Raw genomic sequence first — 18,020 nt, forward strand, 5'->3', positions numbered from 1 at the left:
GTAGGTCTGTGTTGTGGGTATGGGGGTTGAGGTGAGTTGGGGGGGCATTTCAGAAAACCAGCAGAGAGGGTGTCAAAGGGCACGGTCACCATGTTACCATTATGCTGTAATCCCACTTTGCTTTTCTGGAAAAACTGAATGGCACTAGAATCATTGACTCATTTTTTGATTAAAATGTTCATGACAGCAATTGTTCCTCTCATAGCCGCCACTGTTTATAAAACTGGGAGGCTGGTTATATAAAAGGGATTGGTTGGTAGGACCAGAGACATCCAGACTTCAGGGGGGCCATCAGACCACTGCTATCTATCAAGCCTAGCCCACATATAATGTCCAAAATGGGCTGGTGAGTAACAGGGATATGGCCGCTTGGCTCTGGCTGCCACCGGCCCCATCAGAATAGGTTTTAATGCAGATGTGGTGGACAGGACAGGACACTCAGGTTTGCCACAGGGATTGTATGGTGGCAGTAGCATAGCAGTGATTTTCTGTGGTGTGTTTGGTATAGTTATGGGATGGTCCTTTTGAATATTTTCCGTCAAACTTGACTGATTTATCCTGCCAGCCATTGTAATAACAATGTAATAGTCTAAACATTGTCATGGGAGTGTAATATTTACAGAGTAATTGTGTGTGATGCCATGGGATATACACAGTAAGTGGATGGCACTATTGCCAGACCTCACAGCTCAACCCCATCTGTGAACTAGAATGTGGGAAAAAGCTTGTCAGCACTGATGTCCTACAGACACCTGGCCTAAACACAACGTAATTGGAACAATCTTCTATTTGGCATTCTAGTGCCATTGAAAATATTTACATGAAAGTTTTCCTGAGCTGGAAAAACTAACTCAAACAGATGGGTTTACCCCCGTCCATGGCTTTTATACTGATCAAAAATATGTAATATGTATAGTGTAGGTCCCATGTTTCATGAGCTGAAATAAAAGATCCTAGAAATGTTCCATATGCACAAAAAGCTTATTTGTCTCAAATGTTGTGCACAAAGTTGTTTACATCCCTGTTTGTGAGTATTTCTCATTTGCCAATATCATCCATCCACCTGACAGGTGTGGCATATCAAGAAGCTGATTAAACAGCATGATCATTACACAGGTGCACCTTGTGCTGGGGACAATAAAAAGCCACTCAAATTTGCAGTTTGTCACTCAACACAATGGCACAGTTTCTCGACCACCTCCAACGTCATTTTAGAGATTTTGGCAGTACGTCTAACCGGCCTTACAACTGCAGACCACGTGTACCCACGCCAGCCCAGGACCTCCACATCCGGCTTCTTCACCTGCGGGATCATCTGAGACCAGCCACCCAGACAACTGATAAGGAGTATTTATGTCTGTATTAAAGCCTTTTTGTGGATAAAAACTCATTCTGATTGGCTGGGTCGGGCTCTCCAGCTGGTGGGCCTGGCTCCCAAGTGGGTGGGCCTGGCTCCCAAGTGGGTGGGCCTATGCCCTCCCAAGCCCACCCATGGTTGTACCCCTGCCCAGTCATGTGAAATCCATAGATTAGGGCCTAATGAATTTATTTCAATTGACTGATTTCCTTATATGAACTGTAACTCAATAAAATCCTTGAAATTGTTGCATGTTGCGTTTATAGTTTTGTTCAGTACTAGCTGCAAAGAAAGCATCAGGAATGTGTTTGGTGGATTGACTTGTTCTTTGTTAATCACCAGGCACTGGTAGGGCTGGAGTGTTATGGATGATTTGAGCAAGGACCATATTACTTAAATATTTTAGGTTAGGAAAAGCCATTCATTGTGTGAAACGGTACATGTGTCCTACAGTGCAAATTCAGAGCATTTAACAAGCATAAGAACCTAAAGTCAACCCAGTCACTCCGCCTCTGATTTCTTTGGCTTTCTTCCAGATTGTCTTTTTACAAATATAAGAACTTACAAGGGCCATTGCTGAGTGTGACAGCGACTGCACAGACTTCCATTCCTACCTGGGCCGCTGTAACTCGCTCCGCGTGGAGAGTGGTGCTTGGGTGGTCTACGGGAGGCCCAACTACATGGGCTACCGGGGGGGGAGGTACCCTGAATACCTGCGCTGGATGGGCCTCAACGACCGCCTCGGCTCCTGCAAGATGATCCACTTTGTAAGTCAGCCACTGCCTCAATCTCAGTCCTAGAGGGCATATGCAAGATGGGCATATTAGGCATCCCAATCCCAATGAGGCCGAGCACAGGACAGGACAGTGACAGTTCCTCCCGGCCTCAGGGCTTGGCCAATGAAGATCAATACCAGCATATAGCACTGATCACACTGATCGAGTGATCGCTATGGGCTGACCTAGTGCTGGCAGAATCAGACATGCACTTCCACAGTAGAATCAATACATTTTGCAACTTTGATACAACAATTCTGCAGAATATAGTGGTGAATATATGCTCTATAACACAGGAAGTAATGTGCATTTTACAGTAGATATGTGGCAACTATTTATTTCAGAAGGAGCCAGCAAAACTAGTACACTCCATATGTGCTCTGGGTCATTAGACACCATTAGACATGTACCTGTCTGGGGTTGGACACGACTGGTTATTCCTGTAACTGTGTTATGGCCTACTATGTACTGTTGCTATGGTTACACCTCTTGGGTTTTTTCCAGAACATGGGTGTCCCTTTAAGAGGAGTTAGCAGGATGACATTGTTACTATAATTTAATTATGCCAATGTGCTTTCATCAATTGAAAGCCCTTAATCTATTTTATGAGAATTTGTAAGATTTCTTGTTTGCATAAAATAGACGCAGACCAGTCTTTAAATAATAAGTAATAGAATTTATTCTCTGAGCGCGCTGCCACTTAATCACGTGCAACAGTTTATATACAGATCATGACGTCATTTCACTGCTTTAACAGAATTCCCTCCTCTCGACCGGGACAAAGTGAGGTGAAAAGTTCATTCTAACTTACTAACACACTCCCAGATAACGTTTGACCCCTCAACATTATCGATCACCACTGAACTGACAGTTATAATTAACAGTAAACCTAGGAATGCACTCACTCCCTTATCTAAAAACCCCAGAGCTAAGTTTCAGTTGGGTCAACCATAGGCTAACGACCTTATGTGTTTACACAGTCCACAACCCATTTGTTCCTGCCTAGTTGGAATGGTGTTCATTAACTTTTTATTACTCCTTGTCCTGTCACACAATTCCTTCTTATGAACTCATATTGTCTATTACTTATAAAACAGTATAAGTTTACCTAGATACAATTCTATTTAAAATGGGGATATTGTTTATTCATTTATCCATAATAAATCCATAATAAATTCAACAGACATGTCTGGTTATTTTTGTAAAGTACCAAGGATGGTGGCTAGGGTCCTACATGTATGCACCTGTCTTAGTCGAAAACATGTCTGTCTATTTGAACTATTTCTGTGGCTCTACAAGTTCCATGCCCTAATATGAAACCAAACTAAACTTAGTGCAAGGCAATAAGATAAAGGTGGCTAAATGCCAGAGGGGATGGGTCATTAAGAGGAGTTACTATGAGTGTGAAGTGAGGAGTAATGTATAAAACGTGTGTGCCAAGAATGGAAGGGAGTTGTTATGTTGTAAAAAATAAACTAAAAAGCCTATTTGAACTCACAGTATTTGTGAAATATGATTGACTGAATATTTCCAGGACAGAAGCCATAAACAATGCAAACAGCAGAAGGGGGGGAAATACAACAGACATTGTTATAAAAAGAGATGTTTAGTTTCTCAATAATATAAAAACATTGTGTTGGTGATGGATTGGTAGACAAATTGTTTTTTAGATTGAACAGAACATTGACAAAACAGAACAATACAAACCTTACATCGTAGCCCCCAAAACTAAATTACAATCAGAGTAAGAATCTCCCTAAATATCCCTCCTCTCTTTCTCTTACACCACATCCCCTCCCCTTTCTTTCCCAATCCCTTGCCTTCACCTCCACCTCCACTACTACCACCACCCCTCACCCCCATCCGCACCACGGCAAAGTGACTGGGAATATGGCAGAACACAAACAGTGTAGTTATTCCCTCCGCAAGGCAATCAAACAGGCAAAACGTCCGTATAGAGACAAAGTGGAGTCGCAATTCAACAGCTCAGACACGAGACGTAAACTACCGTTCAAAAGTTTGGGGTCACTTCCATGAAAACATACATGAAATGAGTTGCAAAATGAATAGGAAATAGAGCCAAGACGTTGACAAGTTTATAAATAATGATTTTTAATTGAAATAATAAATGTGTCCTTCAAACTTTGCTTTCGTCAAATAATCCTCCATTTGCAGAAATTACAGCCTTGCAGACCTTTGGCATTGTTGTTGTCAATGTGTTGAGGTAATCTGAAGACATTTCACCCCATGCTTCCAGAATCACCTCCCACAAATTGGATTGGCTTGATGGGCACTTCTTACGTACCTTACGTACTTGATGGGTACCACACGGTCTAGCTGCTCCCACAACAGCTCAATAGGGTTGAGATCCGGTGACTCTGCTGGCCACTCCATTATAGACAAAATACCATCTGACTGCTTCTTCCCTAAATAGTTATTGTATAGTTTTGAGCTGTGCTTTGGGTCATTGTCCTGTTTTAGGAGGAAATTGGCTCCAATTAAGCGCCATCCACTGGGTATGGCATGACATTGAAAAATGGAGTGATAGCCTTCGTTCTTCCAAGATCCCTTTTATCCTGTACAAGTCTCCCACTTTACCACCACAAAAGCATCCCCAGACCATCACATTGCCTCCACCATGCTTGACAGTTGCCGTCAAGCACTCCTCCAGCATCTTTTACATTTTCTGCATCTCACGAATGTTCTTCCTTGTGATCCGAACACCTCAAACTTAGATTTGTCTGTCCATAACACTTTTTTCCAATCTTCCTCTGTCCTGTGTCTGTGTTCTTTTGCCAATCTTAATCTTTTCTTTTTATTGGCCAGTCTGAGATATGTCTTTTCTTTGCAACTCTTCCTAGAAGGTCAGCATCCCGGAGTCGCCTCTAGCCAGAATAGAAAGAGGAGTGGAAGGCCCCAGTGCACAACTGAGCAAGTATATTAGGGTGTCTAGTTTGAGAAACAGATGCCTCACAAGTCCTTAACTGGCAGCTTCATTAAATAGTATCCCGCAAAACACCAGTCTCAACGTCAACAGTGAAGAGGCAACTCCGGGATGCTGGCCTTCTAGGCAGAGTTCCTCTGTCCAGTGTCTGTGTTCTTTTGCCCATTTTAATCTTATCTTTTTATTGGCCAGTCTGAGATATGGCTTTTTCTTTGCACCTCTGCCTGGAAGGCCAGCATCCCGGAGTCGCCTCTTCACTGTTGACGTTGAGATGGGTGTTTTGCGGGTACTATTTAATGAAGCTGCCAGTTGAGGACTTGTGAGGCATCTGTTTCTCAAACAAAACACTCTAATGTACTTGTCCTCTTGCTCAGCTGTGCACCAGGGCCTCCCACTCCTCTTTCTATTCTGGTTAGAGCCAGTATGCATTGTTCTGTGAAGAGAGTAGTACACAGCGTTGTACGAGATCTTCAGTTTCTTGGCAATTTCTCACATGGAATAGCCTTCATTTCTCAGAACAAGAATAGACTGACGAGTTTCAGAAAAAGTTATTTGTTTCTGGCCATTTTGAGCCTGTAATCGAACCCACTAATGCTGATGCTCAAGATACTCAACTAGTCCAAAGAAGGCCAGTTTTATTGCTTCTTTTTTGTTGTTGTATTTATTTCACCTTTATTTAACCAGGTAGGCTAGTTGAGAACAAGTTCTCATTTACAACTGTGACCTGGCCAAGATAAAGCATAGCAGTGTGAACAGACAACAACACAGAGTTACACATGGAGTAAACAATAAACAAGTCAATAACACAGTAGAAAAAAGGAAAAAAAGAGTCTATATACATTGTGTGCAAAAGGCATGAGGAGGTAGGCGAATAATTACAATTCTGCAGATTAACACTGGAGTGATAAATGATCAGATGGTCATGTGCAGGTAGAGATACTGGTGTGCAAAAGAGCAGAAAAGTAAATAAATAAAAACAGTATGGGGATGAGGTAGGTCATTTGGGTGGGCTATTTACCGATGGATTATGTACAGCTGCAGCGATTGGTTAGCTGCTCAGATAGCAGATGTTTAAAGTTGGTGAGGGAGATAAAAGTCTCCAACTTCAGCGATTTTTGCAATTTGTTCCAGTCACAGGCAACAGAGAACTGGAAGGAAAGGCGGCCAATTCAGGTGTTGGCTTTAGGGATCATCTGTGAGATACACCTGCTGGAGCGCGTGCTACGGGTGGGTGTTGCCATCGTGAGCAGTGAACTGAGATAAGGCGGAGCTTTACCAAGCATGGACTTGTAGATGACCTGGAGCCAGTGGGTCTGGTGATGAATATGTAGCGAGGGCCAGCCGACTAGAGCATACAGGTTGCAGTGGTGGGTGGTATAAGGTGCTTTAGTAACAAAACGGATGGCACTGTGATAAACTGCCTCCAGTTTGCTGAGTAGAGTATTGGAAGCTATTTTGTAGATGACATCGCCGAAGTCGAGGATCGGTAGGATAGTCAGTTTTACTAGGGTATGTTCGGCGGCGTGAGTGAAGGAGGCTTTGTTGCGGAATAGAAAGCCGACTCTAGATTTGATTTTAGATTGGAGATGTTTGATAGGAATCTGGAAGGAGAGTTTACAGTCTAGCCAGACACCTAGGTACTTACAGATGTCCACATATTCTAGGTCTGAACCATCCAGGGTGGTGATGCTAGTCGGGCGTGCGGGTGCAGGCAGCAAACGGTTGAAAAGCACGCATTTGGTTTTACTAGCGTTTAAGAGCAGTTGGAGGCCACGGAAGGAGTGTTGTATGGCATTGAAGCTTGTTTGGAGGTTAATCAGAACAACAGTTTTCAGCTGTGCTAACATAATTGCAAAAGGGTTTTCTAATGATCAATTAGCCTTTATAAATGATAAGCTTGGATTAGGTAACACAACATGCCATTGGAACACAGGAGTGAAGGTTGCTGATAATGGGCCACTGTACGCCTATGTAGATATTCCATAAAGAATCTGCCGTTTCCAGCTACAATACAACATTGTCTACACTGTGTTTCTGATCAAATTTATGCTATTTAAAAGGACAAAAAAATGTGCTTTTCTTTCTAAAAAACAAGGACATTTCTAAGTGACCCCAAACTTTTGAACTGTAGTGTGTATGGCAGGGTCTACAGACAATCACGGACTACACAAGGAAAACCAGCCATGTCGTGGACATCGACGTCTTGCTTTCGGACAAGCTAAACACCTTCTTCACCCGCTTTGAGGATGATCCAATGCAACCGACATGGCCCGCTACCAAGGACTATGGGCTCTCCTTCTCCGTGGCCGACAAGAGTAAATATTTAAGGGTGTTAACCCTTGCAAGGCTGCCGGCCCAGACGGCATCACTAGCTGCATCCTCAGAGCATGCGCAGACCAGCTGGCTGGTGTTTACGGATATATTCAATCTCTCCCTATCCCAGTATGTTGTCCCCACATGCTTCAAGAGGGCCACCATTGTTCCTGTACCCAAGAAAGAAAAGGTAACTGACTAAATGACTATCGCCCGTAGCACTCACTTCTGTCATTATGAAGTGCTTTGAGAGACTAGTCAAGGATCATATCACCTCTTACCTTACCTGACACCCAAGATCCACTTCAATTTGCTTACCACCTCAATAGATCCACAGAAGATGCAATTGTGATTGCAATGCACACTGCCCTATACCATCTGGACAAGAGGAATGACTACCGATGTAAGAATGTACTTCCGGCGCTGACAGAAATGGCCGCCTTGTTTCGCGTTCCTAGGAAACTATGCAGTTTTTTTTTTACGTGTTATTTCTTACATTAGTACCCCAGGTCATCTTAGGTTTCATCACATACAGTCGAGAAGAACTACTGAATATAAGATCAGCGTCAACTCACCATCAGTACGACCAAGAATATGACTTTCGCAAAGCGGATCCTGTGTTCTGCCTTTCAACCAGGACAACGGAATGGATCCCAGCCGGCGACCCAAAAAAACAACTTCGTAAAAGAGGGAAACGAGGCGGTCTTCTGGTCAGACTACGGAGACGGGCACATCGTGCCCCACTTCCTAGCATTCTTCTCGCCAATGTCCAGTCTCTTGACAACAAGGTTGATGAAATCCAAGCAAGGGTAGCATTCCAGAGGGACATCAGAGACTGTAACGTTCTTTGCTTCACGGAAACATGGCTCACTGGGGAGACGCTCTCGGATGCGGTGCAGCCAGCGGGTTTCTCCACACATCGCGCCGACTGAAACAAACACCTTTCTGGTAAGAAGAGGGGCGGGGGTGTATGCCTTATGGCTAACGAGACGTGGTGTGATCACAGAAACATACAGGAACTCAAATCCTTCTGTTCACCTGATTTAGAATTCCTCACAATCAAATATAGACCGCATTATCTACCAAGAGAATTCTCTTCGATTATAATCACACCCGTATATATCCCCCCCAAGCAGACACATCGATGGCTCTGAACGAACTTTATTTGACTCTTTGCAAACTGGAATCCATACATCCTGAGGCTGCATTCATTGTTGCTGGGGATTTTAACAAGGCTAATCTGAAAACAAGACTCCCTAAAATGTATCAGCATATCGATTGCGCCACCAGGGCTGGCAAAACCTTGGATCACTGTTATTCTAACTTCCGCGACGCATATAAGGCCCTGCCCCGCCCCCCTTTCGGAAAAGCTGACCACGACTCCATTTTGCTGATCCCTGCCTACAGACAGAAACTAAAACAAGAAGCTCCCACGATGAGGTCTGTCCAACGCTGGTCCGACCAAGCTGATTCCACACTCCAAGACTGCTTCCACCACGTGGACTGGGACATGTTTCGTATTGCGTCAGGCAACAACATTGACGAATACGCTGATTCGGTGTGCGAGTTCATTAGAACGTGCGTTGAAGATGTCGTTCCCATAGCAACGATTAAAACATTCCCTAACCAGAAACCATGGATTGATGGCAGCATTCGCGTGAAACTGAAAGCGCGAACCACTGCTTTTAATCAGAGCAAGGTGACTGGTAACATGACCGAATACAAACAGTGCAGCTATTCCCTCCGTAAGGCTATCAAACAAGCTAAGCGTCAGTATAGAGACAAAGTAGAATCTAAATTCAATGGCTCAGACACAAGAGGTATGTGGCAGGGTCTACAGTCAATCACGGACTACAAGATGAAATCCAGCTCAGTCATGGACCAGGATGTCTTGCTCCCAGGCAGACTAAATAACTTTTTTGCCCGCTTTGAGGACAATACAGTGCCACTGACACGGCCTGCAAATGGAAACATGCGGTCTCTACTTCACTGCAGCCGAGGTGAGTAAAACATTTAAACGTGTTAACCCTCGCAAGGCTGCAGGCCCAGACGGCATCCCCAGCCGCGCCCTCAGAGCATGCGCAGACCAGCTGGCTGGTGTGTTTACGGACATATTCAATCAATCCCTATACCAGTCTGCTGTTCCCACATGCTTCAAGAGGGCCACCATTGTTCCTGTTCCCAAGAAAGCTAAGGTAACTGAGCTAAACGACTACCGCCCCGTAGCACTCACTTCCGTCATCATGAAGTGCTTTGAGAGACTAGTCAAGGACCATATCACCTCCACCCTACCTGACGCCCTAGACCCACTCCAATTTGCTTACCGCCCAAATAGGTCCACAGACGACGCAATCTCAACCACACTGCACACTGCCCTAACCCATCTGGACAAGAGGAATACCTATGTGAGAATGCTGTTCATCGACTACAGCTCGGCATTTAACACCATAGTACCCTCCAAGCCCGTCATCAAGCTCGAGACCCTGGGTCTCGACCCCGCCCTGTGCAACTGGGTACTGGACTTCCTGACGGGCCGCCCCCAGGTGGTGAGGGTAGGCAACAACATCTCCACCCCGCTGATCCTCAACACTGGGGCCCCACAAGGGTGCGTTCTGAGCCCTCTCCTGTACTCCCTGTTCACCCACGACTGCGCGGCAACGCACGCCTCCAACTCAATCATCAAGTTTGCGGACGACACAACAGTGGTAGGCTTGATTACCAACAACGACGAGACGGCCTACAGGGACGAGGTGAGGGCCCTCGGAGTGTGGTGTCAGGACAATAACCTCACACTCAACGTCAACAAAACTAAGGAGATGATTGTGGACTTCAGGAAACAGCAGAGGGAACAACCCCTATCCACATCGATGGAACAGTAGTGGAGAGGGTAGTAAGTTTTAAGTTCCTCGGCATACACATCACAGACAAACTAAATTGGTCCACTCACACAGACAGCATCGTGAAGAAGGCGCAGCAGCGCCTCTTCAACCTCAGGAGGCTGAAGAAATTCGGCTTGTCACCAAAAACACTCACAAACTTCTACAGATGCACAATCGAGAGCATCCTGGCGGGCTGTATCACCGCCTGTTACGGCAACTGCTCCGCCCACAACCGTAAGGCTCACCAGAGGGTAGTGAGGTCTGCACAACGTATCACCGGGGGCAAACTACCTGCCCTCCAGGACACCTACACCACCCGATGTTACAGGAAGGCCATAAAGATCGTCAAGGACAACACCCACCCGTGCTACTGCCTGTTCACCCCGCTATCATCCAGAAGGCGAGGTCAGTACAGGTGCATCAAAGCTGGGACCGAGAGATTGAAAAACAGCTTCTATCTCAAGGCCATCAGACTGTTAAACAGCAACCACTAACATTGAGTGGCTGCTGCCAACACACTGACTCAACTCCAGCCACTTCAATAATGGGAATTGATGGGAAAGGAGGTAAAATATATCACTAGCCACTTTAAACAATGCTACCTAATATAATGTTTACATACCCTACATTATTCATCTCATATGTATACGTATATACTGTACTCTATCATCTACTGCATCCTTATGTAATACATGTATCACTAGTCACTTTAACTATGCCACTTTGTCTACATACTCATCTCATATGTATATACTGTACTCGATACCATCTACTGTATCTTGCCTATGCTGCTCTGCACCATCACTCATTCATATATTTATGTACATATTCTTTATCCCCTTACACTGTGTATAAGATATTAGTTTTGGAATTGTTAGTTAGATTACTTGTTGGTTATTACTGCATTGTCGGAACTGGAAGCACAAGCATTTCGCTACACTCGCATTAACATCTGCTAACCATGTGTATGTGACAAATAAAATTTGATTTGATTTGAGAATGCCGTTCATTGACTATAGCTCAGCATTCAACACCATAGTACCCTCCAAGTTCATCATCAAGCTCGAGGCTCTGTTTCTGAACCCTGCCCTGTGCAACTGAGTCCTGGACGTCCTGACGGGCCGCCCCCTAGGTGGTAAGGGTAGGAAACAACACCTTCACTTCGCTGATCCTCAACACTGGGGCACCACAACGGTCCGTGCTCAGACCCCTCCTGTACTCCCTGTTCACCCATGACTGCGTGGCCACGCACGCCTCCAACTCAATCATCGAGTTTGCAGACGACACAACAGTAGTAGGCTTGATTACCAACAATGACGAGACAGCCTACAGAGAGGAGGTGAGGGATCTGGGAATATAACCTCTCACTCAAAGTCAATAAAACAAAGGAGATGATCGTGGACTTCAGGAAACAGCAGAGGAGGCACCCCCCTTCTACATTAACGGGACCGCAGTAGAGAAGGTGGAAAGCTTTAAGTTCCTCGGTGTACACATCACCGACTGAAATGGTCAACCCACACAGACAGTGTGGTGAAGGCGCAATGGTGCCTCTTCAACCTCAGGAGGCTGAAGAAATTTGGCACCTTAAACCTTCACAAACTTTTACAGATGCACAATTGAGAGCATCCTGTCGGACTGTATCATCACTAGCCCATTAGACTGTTGCCTATATACATAGACTTGAAATCAATGGCCAATTTAATAAATGGAACACTAGTCACTTTAATGTGTTTACCTATTTTGCATTACTCATGTCATATGTATAGCCAGCTGAAGAGTTCCATCAGCCACTACTGGCTACAATCACCTATCCGGACCCGTTTTACTGCTGATGCGGAGCCCCATCGGGCCTTCACAACTGGACTACCGACGTTATCTGCCCGAGGGAGTTATCCAACTGGCCACTCCGTCGCAACGTTACCTGAATGCCCATCTGCGGCCCGCTAATCGTTAGCTGTCTTATCGGCTGCTATCTGAATAGGTCTATCGGACAATTTTCTTGGGTCACTATAACTATATCTATTTTGCCTGTTGGATTGGTCCCCTCTACCACACGGAACCCCACTAATCTACTGACGGAAACGCACGAGGTGGCTAAAAACAGACCTCCATTCTCTGCCAGCTTGCTACCGATGGCCCGGCTAGCTGTCTGAATTGCTGTGACCCCAACCAAATTCACTGGACCCTTATGATCACTCGGCTAAACATGCCTCTCCTTAATGTCAATATGCCTTGTCCATTGCTGTTCTGGCTGGTGTTTATTGGCATATTTCACTGTAGAGCCTCTAGCCCTGCTCATTATACCTTATCCAACCTTTAAGTTCCACCACCCACACATGCGATGACATCACCTGGTTTCAATGATGTTTCTAGAGACAATATCTCTCTCATCATCACTCAATGCCTAGGTTTACCTCCACTGTATTCACATCCTACCATACCTTTGTCTGTACATTATACCTTCAAGCTATTTTATCGCCCCAAGAAACCTCCTTTTACTCTCTGTTCCAGATGTCCTAGAAGACCAATTCTCATAGCTTTTAGCCGTACCCTTATTCTACTCCTCCTCTGTTCCTCTGGTGATGTAGAGGTGCATCCAGGCCCTGCCGTGCCTAGCTCCACTCCTATTCCCCAGGCGCTCTCTTTTGATGACTTCTGTAACCGTAATAGCCTTGGTTTCATGCATGTTAACATTAGAAGCCTCCTCCCTAAGTTTGTTTTATTCACTGCTTTTGCACACTCTACCAACCCGGATGTCCTAGCCATGTCTGAATCCTGGCTTAGGAAGACCACCAAAAACTCTGAAACCTCTCTAAAAACAAGTCTCTCACCGTTGCCGCCTGCTATAGACCACCCTCTGCCCCCAGCTGTGCTCTGGACACCATATGTGAACTGATTGCCCTCCATCTATCTTCAGAGCTCGTGCTGCTAGGTGACCTAAACTGGAACATGCTTAACACTCCAGCCATCCTACAATCTAAGCTTGATGCCCTCAATCTCACACAAATTATCAATGAACCTACCAGGTACCACCCCAAAGCCGTAAACACGGGCACCCTCATAGATATCATCCTAACCAACTTGCCCTCTAAATACACCTCTGCTGTTTTCAACCAAGATCTCAGCGATCACTGCCTCATTGCCTGCATACGTAATCTGGACCCCTACAAATCAGCCGGGCTAGACAATCTGGACCCTTTCTAAAATTATCTGCCGAAATTGTTGCAACCCCTATTACTAGCCTGTTCAACCTCTCTTCCGTGTCGTCTGAGATTCCCAAAGATTGGAAAGCAGCTGCGGTTATCCCCCTCTTCAAAGGGGGACACTCTTGACCCAAACTGCTACAGACCTATATCTATCCTACCCTGCCTTTCTAAGGTCTTCGAAACCAAGTCAACAAACAGATTCCCAACCATTTCGAATCCCCTTCTCTACTTCCCTTCTCCGCTATGCAATCTGGTTTCAGAGCTGGTCATGGGTGAACCTCAGCCATTCTCAAGGTCCTAAACGATATCATAACTGCCATTGATAAGAAACAATACTGTGCAGCCATATTCATTGACCTGGCCAAGGCTTTCTACTCTGTCAATCACCACGTCCTCATCGGCAGACTCGATAGCCTTGGTTTCTCAAATTATTGTCTTGCCTGGTTCACCAACTACTTCTCTGATAGAGTTCAGTGTGTCAAATCGGAGGGCCTGTTGTCCGGGCCTCTGGCAGTCTCTATAGGGGTGCCACAGGGTTCAATTCTTGGGCCGACTCTCTTCTCTGTATACATCAATGATGTCGCTCTTGCTGCTGGTGAGTCTCTAATCCACCTCTACGCAGACGACACCATTCTGTATACTTCTGGCCCTTCTCTGGACACTGTGTTAACAACCCTCCAGGTGAGGTTCAATGCCATACAACACTCCTTCCGTGGCCTCCAACTGCTCTTAAATAAGTGCATGCTCTTCAACCGATCGCTGCCTGCACCTGCCCGCCCATCCAGCATCACTACTCTGGACGGTTCTGACTTAGAATATGTGGACAACTACAAATACCTAGGTGTCTGGTTAGACTGTAAACTCTCCTTCCAGACTCACATCAAACATCTCCAATCCAAAGTTAAATCTAGAATTGGTTTCCTATTTCGCAACAAAGCATCCTTCACTCATGCTTCCAAACATACCCTCGTACAACTGACCATCCTACCGATCCTCGACTTCGGCGATGTCATTTACAAAATAGCCTCCAATACCCTACTCAATAAATTGGATGCCGTCTATCACAGTGCCATCCGTTTTGTCACCAAAGCCCCATATACTACCCACCACTGCGACCTGCACGCTCTCGTTGGCTGGCCCTCGCTTCACACTCATCGCCAAACCCACTGACTCCAGGTCATCTACAAGACCCTGCTAGGTAAAGTCCCCCCTTATCTCAGGTCGCTGGTCACCATAGCAGCACCCACCTGTAGCACGCACTCCAGCAGGTATATCTCTCTGGTCACCCCCAAAACCAATTCTTCCTTTGGCTGCCTCTCCTTCCAGTCCTCTGCTGCCAATGACTGGAACGAACTACAAAAATCTCTGAAACTGGAAAAACTTATCTCCCTCACTAGCTTTAAGCACCAGCTGTCAGAGCAGCTCACAGATTACTGCACCTGTACATAGCCCATCTATAATTTATCCCAAACAATTACCTCTTCCCGACTGTATTTATTTATTTTGCTCCTTTGCACCCATTATTTTTATTTCTACTTTGCACATTCTTCTACTGCAAATCTACCATTCCAGTGTTTTACTTGCGATATTGTATTTACTTCGCCACCATGGCCTTTTTTGCCTTTACCTCCCTTAACTCACCTCACTTGCTCACATCGTATATAGACTTGTTTATACTGTATTATTGATTGTATGTTTGTTTTACTCCATGTGTAACTCTGTGTCGTTGTATGTGTCGAACTGCTTTGCTTTATCTTGGCCAGGTCGCAATTGTAAATGAGAACTTGTTCTCAACTTGCCTACCTGGTTAAATAAAGGTGAAATAAATAAATAAAATAAATATACTGTATCTTCGTCTATGCCGCTCTAACATTGCTCTTCCAAATATTAATATATTCTTAATTCCACTCCTTAGATTTGTGTGTATATGTTGTGAAATTGTTAGATATTACTTGTAAAGATGTACGCTGAGAGTCAGGAAGCAAGTTCAGGGAGTGAATACTGTGAGTCCTATCCTATTACTGTGAGTCCTATCCTTTTACTGTGAGTCCTATCCTATTACTGCTTGTCCTATCCTTTTACTGCTTGTCCTATCCTTTTACTGTTGTCCTATCCTTTTACTGTGAGTCCTATCCTTTTACTGTGAGTCCTATCCTTTTACTGTGAGTCCTATCCTTTTACTGCTTGTCCTATCCTTTTACTGCTTGTCCTATCCTATTACTGTGAGTCCTATCCTTTTACTGTGAGTCCTATCCTATTACTGTGAGTCCTATCCTTTTACTGTGAGTCCTATCCTTTTACTGTGAATCCTATCCTTTTACTGTGAGTCCTATCCTTTTACTGTGAGTCCTATCCTATTACTGTGAGTCCTATCCTTTTACTGTGAGTCCTATCCTTTTATTGTGAGTCCTATCCTTTTACTGTGAGTCCTATCCTTTTACTGTGAGTCCTATCCTATTACTGTGAATCCTATCCTTTTACTGTGAATCCTATCCTTTTACTGTGAGTCCTATCCTATTACTGTGAGTCCTATCCTTTTACCTGAACTGCTGCAACCCAAAGGAAGATGTACTTCTGTATGTGTAACTCAGCCACTGACTCATTTTGGTGAAAGCTAGAGGGAGCAATCTTTTCTTTTGGAATCATATAACAGGAGTACGGCAGACTAGGGGAGGATCTCAGTGAATCTATTTTGTGTAGCCCATGACAGTGTGTACAGTGAATCCATGTTGTGTGTGTTATCTGTGACCGTGTGTGCACTACATACAGGGATGTAATATAACTGGGTCAAAGCCGACTCAGTGTCCAGGATGAGCTCCACACTGCCCCCTGTGGTCAAGTATGTAACAGCAACCCATAGAACACCCTCACTCCTCCCACAAACTCAAGCCAATTGGTCGTTGGACAGGCTAGTCAGGACCGATTAGATTAGAGTAACTCACCTCAAATTCATCAACTGGTTCCAGGATCTCAACTCTACAGCTCTACAACACCTGGAAACAGAGTTTGTGTTATATTAGGCATGCCAATGACCATAGGATTTGGCAAAACAGCACAAACAGACCTTGGACCAGGCTAAGCTTACCTGTCTCCTGGGGCAGCTTTCTGTCAGCCACAGAAACTGCTTGACACAGTAGTCTACAGCTCTCCAGCGTACATAGTAACCCCATAGTAACCCCTGCACCAGAGATACAGTAGAAACACAAACAAATACATAGAGGAAGGTTATTCTAACTATACAAATCTATTGAGTGTGTGTGTGTGTACATGTTATGTTTCTATCTTAGCGACCTGTTGATGAGAGGGGCTCTCCTAAACTCCTTAAACACAAACTGCTTCAGGTAGTCATCCAGGAAGTAACCCTGAGCTACAGCAGACACCTTACTGAGCACACTGCTGTCATTGGTCCCCTGCACCTGACACAGCAACAACACCACACAGTCACAACAGTATAATGACATATAGCTAGTAGCCACAAACACACAGTTTCCACATTACAGACAAACTAATGAACAGAGAAGGGCACCTGCATAACAGCAGTTATTACACTGCTATACTACTGATATGATTGCTATACTACTATTGCTCCAGTAATATTATGGCAGTTGCTGCATTAGATGTAAAGTCAAAGAGCAGAACACACCGCAGCATCTCTCCCCTGATGTTGCTTTTCTTTTGTTGGTTACTGGCATTATCAGAACATCTGTCAATGAATTAGCTAGCTCGCTCACTTGTTCGTTTATTCATTAACACGTGTGAAGTTCTTCTTTCGCCAATGTTATTGGAAGAGAGATGGACCTGTTGATTATTTAACTTACGTCACCTGAAATTAAATCAATTAGTAAATGAATTCAGGAGCTGGTTACATTGTTTATACTTTATACAGATAAATAGAGAGAATTGTTTTGATTTTGCAGCTTTGTCACGTGACGCCAGAGCTAGAACAACGAGGGTTAGTTAAACAAATCTTTGGTGACGCTTAGGTTCTCTCCGGATGAAAAGAGCAGTTATGTTGATCAAAGCTCGACTGCGCCGTCCTGTGGTACGGAGGGAAATGTGTCTTTGTTCAAAGTCAGGTCAGATACTTCTATGTAGGGCATTATAATCTCTGGCAAAACACTAAGTAAAGGTTTAACTGTGACCTCACCTATCTATGAAATATTGTGAGGATAATAATAATACATTCACCCGAATCAAATCCATGTTGACATAAGAGAAAGGTAATTGCCAAAAACGAAATCTTGATCATAGAATGTGAAAACTTTGGATGAAGGCACATGTGTCAAGGGCTTCTAACAATCGCAGATTACAAAAAGAATGCCAGTCACGTCGCGGACACCAACACCGCTCTACCGGACGAGGTAAACACCTTTTTCTCACGTTTCAAGCAAAACGACTAGGCTGCCGATCAGAGCCCGTGAGGACAACAAGGGTTATGTGCTTACGGTCTCCACGTGTTGACCCTCGTAAGGCTGCCGGCCAAGACAGCATCGCTAGCTGCGCCCTCAGAGCATGTGCAGACCAACTAGTTGCTGTGTTTTCTGA

The 18,020-nt window shown here is 44.7% G+C and overlaps 1 long non-coding RNA gene across 1 annotated transcript; it reads right to left on the reverse strand.

The window, feature by feature from the left end:
* Positions 1–2,017: 2,017 nt before the first annotated feature.
* On the reverse strand, positions 2,018–17,378 carry LOC135547627 (uncharacterized). The gene is made up of 4 exons (XR_010456727.1): positions 17,119–17,378; positions 16,561–16,653; positions 16,418–16,468; positions 2,018–2,153 (listed from the first exon to the last, which is right to left on the reverse strand). It is a non-coding gene; the product is annotated as an uncharacterized LOC135547627 (long non-coding RNA).
* Positions 17,379–18,020: the final 642 nt, after the last annotated feature.

The sequence above is a fragment of the Oncorhynchus masou genome, chromosome 10 (genome assembly GCF_036934945.1).
Source record: "Oncorhynchus masou masou isolate Uvic2021 chromosome 10, UVic_Omas_1.1, whole genome shotgun sequence".
NCBI classification, from domain to species: Eukaryota; Metazoa; Chordata; class Actinopteri; order Salmoniformes; family Salmonidae; genus Oncorhynchus; species Oncorhynchus masou.